Raw genomic sequence first — 13,314 nt, forward strand, 5'->3', positions numbered from 1 at the left:
ATATCCTAACACTTTCCCTTACCCTTAAACTTACCCTAACCCTTTCTACTACCCTTACACTTACTCTTGCCCTAATCCTTGCTTGCACCCTTACACTTATCCTAACCCTTACCCTTACCCATACTCAAACCCTTACTCTAACTCTTACCCTGACCCGTACCCTTACCCTTACCCTTAACCTAACACTAAACCTTAAACCTTACTGTAAAGCTTACCCTTTCTGCTACACTTACCCTTAGCCTAAATCTAAACCTTACACTTACCCTTAGCCTAACCCTCACCCTTACCATTACCCATACCCTTATTCTTACTCTTATCCTAACCCTTACCTTTACACTTACGGTTACCATTAACCTTACCCTTACCCTAACACTTATCCTTAACCTAACCCTTACCCTAAACCTTACACTTACTCTTAACATTAACCTTACCCTTAACCTTTAGCTAATACTTAATCTTACGTTTTTCTCACCCTAACCCTATAATTAACCATAACCATTACCCTAACACTTAACCTTATCTTTAAAATAAACCACACAACAACACTTAAATGTACACTTACGCTTAAACTTACCCTAGCAATTACTCGTACAATTAAAATATTCATTAATTAAATTAAAAAAATTTAATTTAAAATTAATTGAATTAAAAAATTTAAATACCCTTATCCTTATACCTTATCCTTAACCCTCACCCTTATAATTACCAATACCCTTATTCTTACACTTATTCTTATACATACAACTTACCCTTTTCCTAACACTTAACCCTAACCTAACTCTAACCCTAAACCTTACCTGAACCCTTTCCAGGACCCTTACATTAACCCTTACCCTTAACCTAAACCTTACACTTGCTCTTAACCTTAACCTAATACTTACCTTTACGTTTTGCTCACACTAACCCTAAAATTAACCCTAACCATTACCCTAACAGTTACCCCTAACCTAACCCTTACTCTAACACTTACAGTGACCCGTACACTTAAACATACCCTTCCACTTACTCTTACCCTAACCCTTACCCTTACCATAACCCATACTCTAACACATACTTCCACCCGTACCCTTATGCTTACCGTTACCCTAACTCTTACCCTTACCCTTACCCTTACCCTTACCCTTACCCTTACCCTTACCCTTACCCTTACCCTTACCCTTACCCTTACCCTTACCCTTACCCTTACCCTTACCCTTACCCTTACCCTTACCCTTACCCTTACCCTTACCCTTACCTTTACCCTTACCCTTACCCTATCCCTTACCAAATCCCTTACCCTATCCCTTACCCTATCCCTTACCCTTAACCTAACCCTAAACCTTACCCTTATCCTAACACTTACCCTTACTGTAAACCTTAACCTTTCTGCTACATTTACCCTTAGCCTAAATCTAAACCTTACACATACACTTAGCCTAACCCTCCCCCTTACCATTACCCATACCCTTATTCTTACCCTTACCCTAACCCTTACCTTTACACTTACGGTTACCATTAACCTTACCCTTACCCTGACCCTTACATTAACCCTAACCCTTACCCTAAACCTTACACTTACTCTTAACCTTAACCTTACCCTTAACATTAACCTAATATTTACGCATAAGTTTTCCTGACTTTAACCCTAAAACTAACCCTAACCATAACCCATACCCTAACACATATTTGTACCCTTAACCTTACCGTTACCCTTAACCTTACCCTTACCCTTACTCTATCCGTTACCCTTACGCTTACCCTTAACATAAACCTTACCCTTGACCTTACCCTTACCATAAGCCATACAACAACACTTACATGTACACTTACGCTTACACTTACCCTAGCAATTACTCGTACAATTACCCTTACCCTTACCCTTACCCTTAACCTAAGCCGAAACCTTAAACCTTACAGTAAACCTTACCCTTTCTGCTACACTTCCCCTTAGCCTAAATCTAAACCTTACACTTACCCTTACTGTAACCCTCACCCTTATCATTACCAATACCCTTACTCTTACCCTTACCCTAACCCTTCTCCTTACACTTACTGTTTCCTATAACATTACCCTTACCCTAACACTTACACTTATCCTTATCCATACCCTTACCCTTACCCTAATCCTTACCCTTAACCTAAACATAACCCTAAACCTTACCCCAGCCCTTACCCTGACCCTTACATTAACCCTAACCCTTACCCTAAAACTTACACTTACTCTTAACCTTAACTGTACCCTTAACATTACCCTAATACTTACCCTTACGTTTCCCTCACCCTAACCATAAAATTAACCCTAACCATTACCCTAACACTTACCCTTACCCTAACCCTTACCCTTACCATAATCCATACCCTAACAGGTACTTGTAGCCTTAACCTAACCGTTCCCCTTACCCTTACCTTTACTGTCTCCGTTACCCTTACACTTACACTTAACATAAACTTTTACCTTAACCTAACCCTTATCACAAGCCGTACAACAGCACGTACATGTACACTTACGCTTGCACTTACCCTAGCAATTACTCGTACAATTACCCTTAACCTTACTATTAAGCTAACACTAAAGCTTACCCTTACCCTAACACTTACCCTTATCCTAAACCTTACCCTTTCTGCTACACTTACCCTTTGCCTAATTCAAAATCTTACCCTAACCCTCACCGTTACCTAAATCTAACCATTACCCTAACCTTCACTCTTACCCTTACCATTATACTTACTTTTACCCTTAACCTAAACCTTACCCCAACCCTTACCCTGACCCTTACATTATCCCTAACCCTTACCCTAACCCTAACCCTAACCCTAACCCTTACTCTAACCCTAACCCTTAACCTAAACCTTACACTTAATCTTAACTTTAACCTTACCCTTAAACTAATACATACCCTTACGTTTCCCTCACCATAACCCTAAAACTAACCGTAACCATTACCCTAACACTTATCCTTACCGAACCCTAACCCTAACCCTTACTCTAACTTTTACCCTGACCCGTACCCTTAGACTTCCCCTTCCCCTTCCCCTTACTCTTCCCCTTCCCCTAACCCTTACCCTTACTGTTATGGTTACCATTAACTTACCCTTACCCTAACACTTACCCTTACCCTATCCCTTACACTTATCCTTATCCATACAACTTCCGCTTACCCTAACACTTAACCTTAACCTAACCCTAACCCTAAACCTTACCTGAACCCTTACCCTGACCTTTACATTAACCCTTACCCTAAAACTTACACTTAACCTTAACCTTACCCTTAACCTTAACCTAATACTTACCCTTACTTTTCCCTCACCCTAACCCTAAAATTAACCCTAACCATTACTCCAACACTTACCCTTACCCTAACCCTTACGCTTACCATAACCCATACTCTAACACATACTTCTACCCTTACCCTTACCATTACCGTAACCCTTACCCTTACAGTAACCCTTATCCTTACCCTTACCTTTACCCTATCCCATACCCTTAACCTAACCCTAAACCTTACCCTTATCCTAACACTTACCCTTAGCCTAAATCTAAACCTTACCCTTACCCTTAGCCTAAATCTAAACTTTAAACTTACCCTTAGCCTAACCCTCACCCTTACCATTACCTATACCCTTATTCTTACCCTTTCCCTAACCCTTACCTTTACACTTATGGTTACCATTACCCTTACCCTTACCCTAACACTTATCCTTAACTTAACCCTTACCCTAAACCTTACCCCAACCCTTACCCTGACCCTTACATTAACCCTAACCCTTACCCTAAACCTTACACTTACTCTTAACCTTAACCTTACCCTTAACTTTAACCTAATACTTACGCATACGTTTTCCTGACTTTAATCCTAAAACTAACCCTAACCATTACCCTAACACTTAACCTTACCCTAACCCAAACCCTAATCCTAACTCTAAACCTTACCCTGACTTGTACACTTATCCTTATCCTTACACTTAGCCTAACACTTATCCTTACACTTATCCTTATACATACAACTTACCCTTACCCTAAAACTTAACCTTAACCTAACTCTAACCCTAAACCTTACCTTAACCCTTACCCTGACCCTTACATTAACCCTTACCCTTACCCTAAAACTTACACTTAACCTTAACCTTACCCTTAACCTTAACCTAATACTTACCCTTCCGTTTCCCTCACCCTAACCCTAAAATTAACCCTAACCATTACACTAACACCTACCCTTACTCTAACCCTTACAATGTCGCGTACCCTTACACATACACTTACACTTACTCTTACCCTAAACCTTACCCTTACCATAAGCCATATTCTAACAAATTCTTCTACCCGTACCCTTACCCTTACTGTAATCTTTACCCTTTATGTTACCCTAAACCTTACCCTTACCCTAACACTTACCCTTATCGTAAACCTTACCCTTTCTGCTACATTTACCATTAGCCTAAATCTAAACCTTACACTTACCCTTACCTTAACCCAATACTTACCCTTACGTTTCCCTCACCCTAACCCTAAAATTAACCCTAATCATTATTCTAACACTTACCCTTACCCTAACCCTAACCCTTACTCTAACCCTTACCCTGACCCATACCCTTACACTCACCCTTACCCTTACATTACCCTAACTCTTACCCATACCATAACCCATACCCTAACACATATTTGTACCCTTACCCTTACTGTATCTGTTACCCTTAGGCTTACCCTTAACATAAACCTTACCATTAATCTTACCCTTACGCTAACCCTTACCCTATCCCTTACACTTATCCTTATCCATACCCTTAACCTTACCCCAACCCTTCCCCTTAAGCTGAACCTAACCCTAAACCTTACCCCAAACCTTTCCCTGAACTTTACATTAAGCCTTACCCTTAACCTAAACCTTACACTTAATCTTAACCTTAACCTTAACCCTTAACCTTAACCTTAAGCTAGTACTTAACCTTACATTTTTCTCACCCTAATCCTAAAATTAACCCTAACCATTACCCTAACACTTAACCGTTACACTTACCCTTATTCTATCTGTTACTTTTACGCTTTCCCTTAACATAAACCTTACCCTTTACCTTACCCTTACCATAAGCCATACATCAACACTTACATGTACACTTACGTTTACACTTACCCTAGCAATTACTCGTACAATTACCCTTAACCTAACCATAAACATTAAGGATAAGCTTAAGGGTCACCCTTAAGGTTAACGTTATCCTAACACTTACACTTAAGTTCAGGGTAAGGGTTAGAGTAAGGGTTAGGGTAAGGGTTAGGGTAAGCTTAAGTGTTAGAGTAATGGTTAGGGTTAGTTTTAGGGTTAAAGTCAGGAAAACGTATGCATAAGTACTAGGTTAATGTTAAGGGTAAGGTTAAGGTTAAGAGTAAGTGTTAGGTTTAGGGTAAGGGTTAGGGTCAATGTAAGGGTCAGGGTAAGGGTTGGGGTAAGGTTTAGGTTAAGGGTTAAAGTAAGCATAATGATAAGGGTAAGGGTGAGGTTTATGGTAAGGTTTAGAATTAGGCAAAGGGTAAGTGTAGCAGAAAGGGTAAGGATTAGGTAAGTGTTAGGATAAGGGTACGGTTGAGGGTTAGGTTAAGGGTAAGGGTAATGGTTTGGTAAGGGTAAGGGTAAGGTTAATTGTACGAGTAGTTGCTAGGGTAAGTGGAAACGTAAGTGAACATGTAAGTGTTGTTCTATGGCTTACGGTAAGGGTAAGGTTAAGAGTAAGTTTTATGTTAAGGATAAGTGTAAGAGTAACAGTTAGAGGAAGGGTAAGGGTAACAGTAAGGTTAAAAGTAGAACTATGTGTTAGGGTATGAGCTATGGTAAGGGGTAGGGTAAGGGTTAGAGTAAGGGTTAGGGTAAGGGTAAGTGTTCGGTAATGGTTAGGGTTAATTTTAGGGTTAGGGTGAGGGAAAAGTAAGGGTATGTATTAGGTTAAGGTTAAGGGTAAGGTTAAGGTTAAGTGTAAGTTTTAGGGTAAGGGATAATGTAAGGGTCAGGGTATGGGTTTAGGTAAGGTTTAGGGTTAGGGTTAGGTTAAGGTTAAGTGTTAGGGTAAGCGTAAGTTGTATGGATAAGGATAAGTGTAAGGGATAGTGTAAGGGTAATTGTTAGGGTAAGGGTAAGGTTAATGGTAACCGTAAGTGTAAGGGTAAGGGTTAGGGTAAGGGTATTAGTAAGGGGAAGGGGAATGGGAAGTCTAAGGTTCTGGCTCACGGTAAAAGTTAGAGTAAGGGGTAGGGTTAGGTAAGGATAAGTGTTAGGGTAATGGTTACGGTTAATTTTAGGGTTATGATGAGGGAAACGTAAGGGTATGTATTAGTTTAAGGGTAAGGTTAATGTAAAGATTAAGTGTAAGGTTTAGGTTAAGGGTTAGGGTTAGAGTAAGGGTTTGGGTTAGGGTTAGGGTTAGGGTTAGGGTTAGGGTTAGGGTTAGGGTTAGGGTTAGGGTTAGGGTTAGGGTCAGGGTTAGGGTTAATGTAAGGGTCATGGTAACGGTTGGGGTAAGGGTTAGGGTTAGGTTTAGGGTAAGGGTTACGATACACCCTTATTCCCATGCTGTGGCAGATGGGTGCATACCCAACAGTTCGTCTTATTAGTTACTTGAGAAATTGTTTGTATTAAGGTCAGGTGTAAGTTCTCATCCCAAGTTGCCCACCCCAAATCCGAGAACCGCACCCCTGCAATCATTAGGATCTGGAAAACCGTAATTTTGTTGGTCCAATTGGAGTGGTGGTCCATATCCTCGCCGGGGCCTTCTTCACCCTTGAATTGTGGATCCAAGCTGCTTGCTTCTTAATCTTAATGGCGGTGTGTGTTGTCAGTAATACTTGGTATGCTCCCATCCACTTTCCTTCCATTTTTCCTGCACGGGTTGTCCTGAAAAAGTCTTTATATATATATAATCCCCGAGCTTCAAGGGGTGGATTGGTTGATCCAACCCTCTAGCCCTGGTCCCTAAAACAAATTTATGTACTTTATTTAATTGTTTCTGAAGTTCAGTTATATAAGCATATAAATATTCTGATCCTAACTGCGTTAGGTCCTCTCTACTAAATAGAAATTGCTATGGCCTTCCATATAAGATTTTGAAGGGACTCAAATTTCCTTTTATTCTAGGTTTAACTCTAATTCCAAGTAATGCTAAAGGGAGGGATTGAGGCCATGACAAATTAGCTTCTTATCCAATTTTAGCTATTTATTGTTTAATTAAATGGTTCATTTTTTCTACCTGTCCACTTGCCTGTGGTCTATAAGGAGTATGCAGTTGCCAATCTATCTTTAGAATCTTACTTATCTGTTCTACCACTTGTGCACAAAAATGTGAACCTCTATCAGAAGACATTGCTACTAGAATCCCAAAGCATGGTATTATTTCATTTAACAAGACTTTAACCACTTCTCTTGCTTTGTTTGTTCGACAGGGAAAGGCTTCAGGCCTTCCTGAAAACGGGTCAGTCAGAACCAGTAAATAATGATACCCCCCTTTTCTAGGGAGTTCTGAAAAATCAATTTGCCACTGTTGCCCCGAATAATTTCCTTTACCGATTATTCCAAATTTTATTCTATTCTTGGTATTGGGGTTATTGTGTAAGCAAATGCTACATTGTTGAGTTACTTGTTTTATCATATCGTCCCACTAATGTCTGACTCAGGCTCTTACGCAGTGTGCCAGCTCCCCAGTGCGTTTTATTGTCTTCTGTAAGAACTATGGGCCATGTCAAACTAGAGGGTATTACTATGTGATTATCTTTTAAATATACTCATCCATCTGGTTTCATTTTACCTTTCAAATCTTCAATTAATTTTAAGTCTTCTTTTGTCTAATTTGGATATAGTTTGGATTTTACCGTCTGGTATCAAAGACAATGCCTTCACCTCAGTTATTTCAGCTGCCTGCTTAGCCTCTGCCAATCGATTTTCCAATTTCAAAATCGGTGTTCCCCTTTTGGTGTCCCTGACAATGCATGATAGCTACCTTTTCTGGTTGTTTTACAGCCTCTAACAATTTTAAAATTTCTTCAGCATACTTTGTGTTTTCACTGAGCGGTCAGCAATCCATGTTCTTTCCAAATTGCTCCATGAGCATGTACCACGCCGAATGTATATTTAGAATCTGTCCAAATATTTACCCTTTTTCCCGCTGCCAGTTCCAATGCTCTCGTGAGAGCAACTATCTCCGCCTTTTGAGCTGATGTTCCAGGGGGTAAAGGCTTAGACTCCATTACCTGCTGAGTAGTTGTTATAGCATATCCAGCTTTACGTTGTCTTTGCGTAACAAAACTGCTCCCATCCGGGAACCAAGTTTCTTCCGCATCTTCCATGGGCTCCTCCTTAAGGTCTGGTCGGCTGGAATACACAGTCTCTATAGTTTCTAAACAATCGTGAATCACAGGTTGTGCCGGAGCATCACTAAGAAAAGAGGCTAGATTCACAATATTAATTATCACAATTTCCACGTCGTCCTGTTCTACCAATATTGCTTGATGTTTCAAAATCATCAATTCTTGTTTAAGTTGTTTAAAGACTTTTTGTGCTCCTCCAGTCCAGACTAACTTTGACTGGTTAATCTTTATCAATTCACATAGAGGCTTTACCAATAGTCCATAATTATAAATCCAAAGGCGACACCAACCTGTCATTCCTAAAAAGGTTTGTAGCTCCTTTACCATTTGAGGTTCTGGAGTCCGGCAAATGACTTCCTTATGTTCAGTTCCTAGTTCTCGTTGTCCTTCCGAAATGTCACATCCCAGATAGGTCACACTTTGTTGAGCCAGCTGGACTTTCTGTCAAGAGACTTGGTATCCATTTAAACCCAGAAAATTAAGACGACTTATAGTCCATTGAATCCAACTCCCTTTAGTCTCGGTAGCTATTAAGAGATCATCTACATATTGTAACAAAGCACCTTCAGTGTCCGGAGGTATCCATGTTTCGAGTTCCCTTGCTAATTGGTTTCCAAAAATAGTGGGGCTATTCTTGAATCCTTGAGGTAGTAATGTCCACGTAAGCTGCGTCTTTCTGCCTGAATCGGGATTTTCCCATTCAAAGGCGAATAGGTTTTGGCTTTCTGTGGCTAAGCCTAGGCAGAAGAAGGCATCTTTTAAATCCAGTACGGTAAACCAGACTTGACTATTCTTTAATTTAGTCAGCAAAGTATAAGGGTTTGCCACTACTGGATGTATATCCTCAGTGATTTTATTTATGGCCCTCAAATCCTGAACTAGCCTATAGCTTTTTCATCTGCCTTTTTAATTGGCAATATGGGTGCATTGCATTCTGATTCGCATTCAATCAATAATCCGTACTGTAAAAATATATCAATTATCTCTTTAATTCCTTTCCTATCTTCTATCCTCAAAGGATATTACTTAACCTTAACGGGTTTCTCTCCTGGCTTTAATTTATTTAATTATTAAGGTCACATTTTTAGCTCTTCCAGGGACTTCGGTAGCCCAAACTCCTGGACATACTTGATCTGTGATCTCTAAAGGTATTTCACTTTTAGGGTCAGTTTGTATTAGTGCCAAGCTTAACACATTTATTAGTTGTTCTTCTCCTCTTCTTAATTCCATTTTCCCTTTTTCAAAGACAATTTCTGCTCCTACTTGCTCTAATAAATCTCTACCTAAGAGTGCCCATGAGGAGCTAGGCATAGATAAAAATCTGTGTATGCCCCATTGTTTCCCTAACTTGTACTTCAAAGGTTCACAAAAATAAGCCTTTTCGGTTACACCTTGTCCTGGTTTCAGTTAGAACAGAGTTAATTTTCTTCCTAGTAGCTGGTAGAATGCTATGTTTTGGCTTAGGATGAGAAGAGTGCTGATAACACCCCGATGTTTTAATTGTTGCAGAGCAGTGCTTATACCAAGCCAAGGACATCTCAGCTTCTTGCTCTGTCCTGCCAACAGGCAGGCTGGGGGTGCAGTAAGAGCTGGGAGGGGACAGACCCAGGACAGGTGACCCAAACTAGCCAAAGGGGTATTCCATAGCATCTGACGTCAGGCTAAACAATACATAGGGGTGGCTAGCCAGGGGGAGGGGGCCGGACTGCTCGGGGTTAGGCTGGGCATCGGTCAGCGGGTGGTGAGCAATTGCATTGTGCATCACTTGTTTGTACACATTATTAGTAGTGGTACTATTATCATCATTGTATTATTATTATTATTATTATTATTATTATTATTATTATTATTATTATTTTGTCTTATTAAACTGTCTTTATCTCAACTCACAGGCTTCACTTTCCATTTCTCTCCCCCGTCCCAGAGAGGGAGGGGGAGGGTGAGCGAACAGCTGCGTGGTGTTTAGCTGCCGGCCGGGTTAAACCACGACACACCTTTTACCCTAACATAATAATTCTGTGAAGGCATTAATGCTTGATTTAGAACTGAATACGTTGCCCCATAGCAATAAGAAATTTCACTTCCATTCCTCCCCTAGCTTCATTATAACCAGTGGAGGATCCGCTAGGGTAGATTCCCCAGGTCCCCGTTATTCCTGTTGAAATCAGGGGTTGATTACCCTAGGAAAAGGCTAGTCAATTTGTCCTCCAAAGCCAGGTCCAAACCGTTTTGTTTTATTTATTTATTTATTTATTTGTTTATTTTCATTACGTTTCGGAGTTGGTCCAAAAATTCCATAGGGGTTTCTTTTAGACCTTGTTGGAAGCATATTCTCAATTCCCAATTCATCCAGGTTTTAGTATTTACTTAACCGTTCATAATTTTCAGGATGATTCGGGTCTTAGTGGGGGTCGGTCAGGGGAATGCAATTGTCCACAGTTCCCTGAACGGTCCCATCAGCAATCTGAGCTCGCACATGAACTCAGGTTGTTTTAAGAGTTGACTGCTTTTCTGTTTCTGTGACAACTCTCTCGGACCGATCATGGTCCCTTTGCCCTAAAGGGCTAACACCCATGATTTTAAGATCTCTGCCTCGGGCAGAGGCAGAACTATTAACATTCCTACATCCTCTTTCCCTGCTCATTCAACTTCAAACACCTTTAACACTTTCAACAACCCTTTTAACACTTCCTTTATCTTTCTCCAGCCTGTACTTCTCTAATGCCAACATCAAAGGTTCAGTCAGGGGCCAACTTAATTCCGTACCTTTTCCCACCAAGATGCTGAAACATCAGTATACAACATTTCATCCTGTTCTGCTTCTCAAAAAACAACATTAACTGTAGCAAAATATTATAGTTTAAAGTTCCATTTAGGGGCCACTTTTCTCCACATTCCAGCTTATAAAGCGGCCACCACTGATTACGATATTTTATCAATGTTTTCCTGTTCACACTTCCATCGGCAGATCCTCCAATATCCTTCCAGTGACTTAAAACACATCCTAACACACTTTTCTTTAAAATTTCACTGCTTGTTTGCCCCCCCCGTTTCCAGTTTACACTTTCAGAATACACATGTTACTTACAAAAGCGTATCACAAAACGTATCACTCACAAAAATACGGGCACGCAGTATCTTTCAGTAGCGATGTCACAAAACTACTATTACCAGCAATATTGCCAAAATCACAGTAACAATAGTCAGAGTCAAATTCCACATGCGATAAGTCAGAAAACCGAACTGTGTAACACCGTAACGATATCTTTCTTATAACAATGCCACGAACCTACTATTACCACCAGGAAAATAGCCAAAATCGCAGTAACAATAACCAGAGTTAAATACCATGCTCCATGAGTCAGAAAACCGAAATAGACAACACAATTCCAGATGGACCTTAAAGCCAGCTCCTTCCTTAAGGTCCCCAAACATCTACTTATGGTGCTAACCACAAAGTATATACCAAACACTGCCTCGCAGAAGATCACCTTCTGACTTACAGACAGTTCCAGATGACCGGTCTACCAGAAAACCAAACCAGAATAAAGAATATACTCACTTACAATGATGGGGTCCTTGTCTGCCTCCGCAGTGATCCGGTGAGTCGAGGAGTCCCTCCGGGAAATCCCGGGGGTACCCTAGGGAGTCCTGTTCCCAGCGGGTCCTGCGGTCCGGCAGAGAGGTTGTCCCATCTGGGTCGCCAAATTGATTCAAAGATCGAAGCCGAAATTCCTTTAAGTGGTATATTCTTTATTGCAGCGCTGGATGCACGGGGGATCTCTCCACCTATCGTGCATACCCAAAGCAGAAAGCAGTCTTGAATTTATACAATCAATCAATCAATATTCTATAAGCACCTATACATATGCATTACCTATCCCCGCCTTCTCTCGCTTCTCATGCTAATTAGCCTTTTGGCACCTTGCGCCTGCGCAGAGCCTTCCAAGAATTGTGGGCAGGGGTCTTTGGGACGTGGGCAGGGGTCTTTGGGAGGAAGACCCCGAGTCTTCCTCACAGTGTACTTTTCACCTTTGGTCAGGAATCTGCTGAATTGGCATGTTTCTTAATTGCAAGAGCTGGTTGTTGCTAATTCTCCCGTTTGTTGTATCTTTATAATGAATTCCAATGTCCAGTTTCGAGCTTTATAGTCCTTACATTCGTTTCTCTGTCCGCCTGCCGCTTCCTTATCATGAGTTCCAGTGTCTTGTTTCGAGATATACAGTCCTTGTCTGGGGATTGTCCTTGCCTCCCCAATACCTCCTTAATCAATCCCCCCTTTTCTTTTCCCATGCAAATTCTTTTGCATCAGATACTTTCATTATTTACAGTAACACAACAAAGCAGGCATCTAAACAACATGCACACAAATTTTCCTAACACTACTAATACGATTAGAGCAATGAATACTTGTTTCAACCATTGGAAATTGGGCAACCAGGAGGTTAACTTATTCCATAGTTCACTAAAACTCCATGAAAGATCATCTTTACTGATCTCATGTAGGATCCTTGTCTGCTTCCATATTTCTTCCACGTCGGTAGAGATCCTTCCACTCTGATCTACATACATACAACAACTTGTGTTTATTACTGTACAGACTCCCCCTTGAGTGGCCAGTAACAAGTCTAGGGCCATCCGATTTTGGAATACTACCTGTGATAAACTAGACATCTCTTCTTGTTGAGCCTTTATAGCATCCAGAATTTTGTTTTCTAACTTCTCTATAATTGCAGAAATATTAACTATTGCCTTTTCCAATTCACTCACTCCTAACCATGGGATAAACCATCGCACAAAACTATGAAAAGGGGTGTGTCTCTCTACCAATGGATTGTTAATTTTTCATCTGATTCTCCGGATATGATTTCTCAAGTAACCTCGAGGCACTACATCATGTACTGTCATATTGGGGACTACCGCTCCAAGAGTGCAAGTTCCCTTCCAATTCTCAGGCAAGACCTTACGGGCTGTATCATTGCATAGCC

General features: G+C 40.7%; 1 long non-coding RNA gene across 1 annotated transcript in view; it reads left to right on the top strand.

Moving 5' to 3' along the window:
- Positions 1 to 13,314, top strand: part of LOC311443308 — an 89,021-nt gene that overhangs the window by 24,398 nt on the left and 51,309 nt on the right. The gene's annotated exons all lie outside the window — the stretch shown is intronic.

The sequence above is a fragment of the Aythya ferina genome (assembly GCF_964211825.1).
Source record: "Aythya ferina genome assembly, chromosome: 12".
NCBI classification, from domain to species: Eukaryota; Metazoa; Chordata; class Aves; order Anseriformes; family Anatidae; genus Aythya; species Aythya ferina.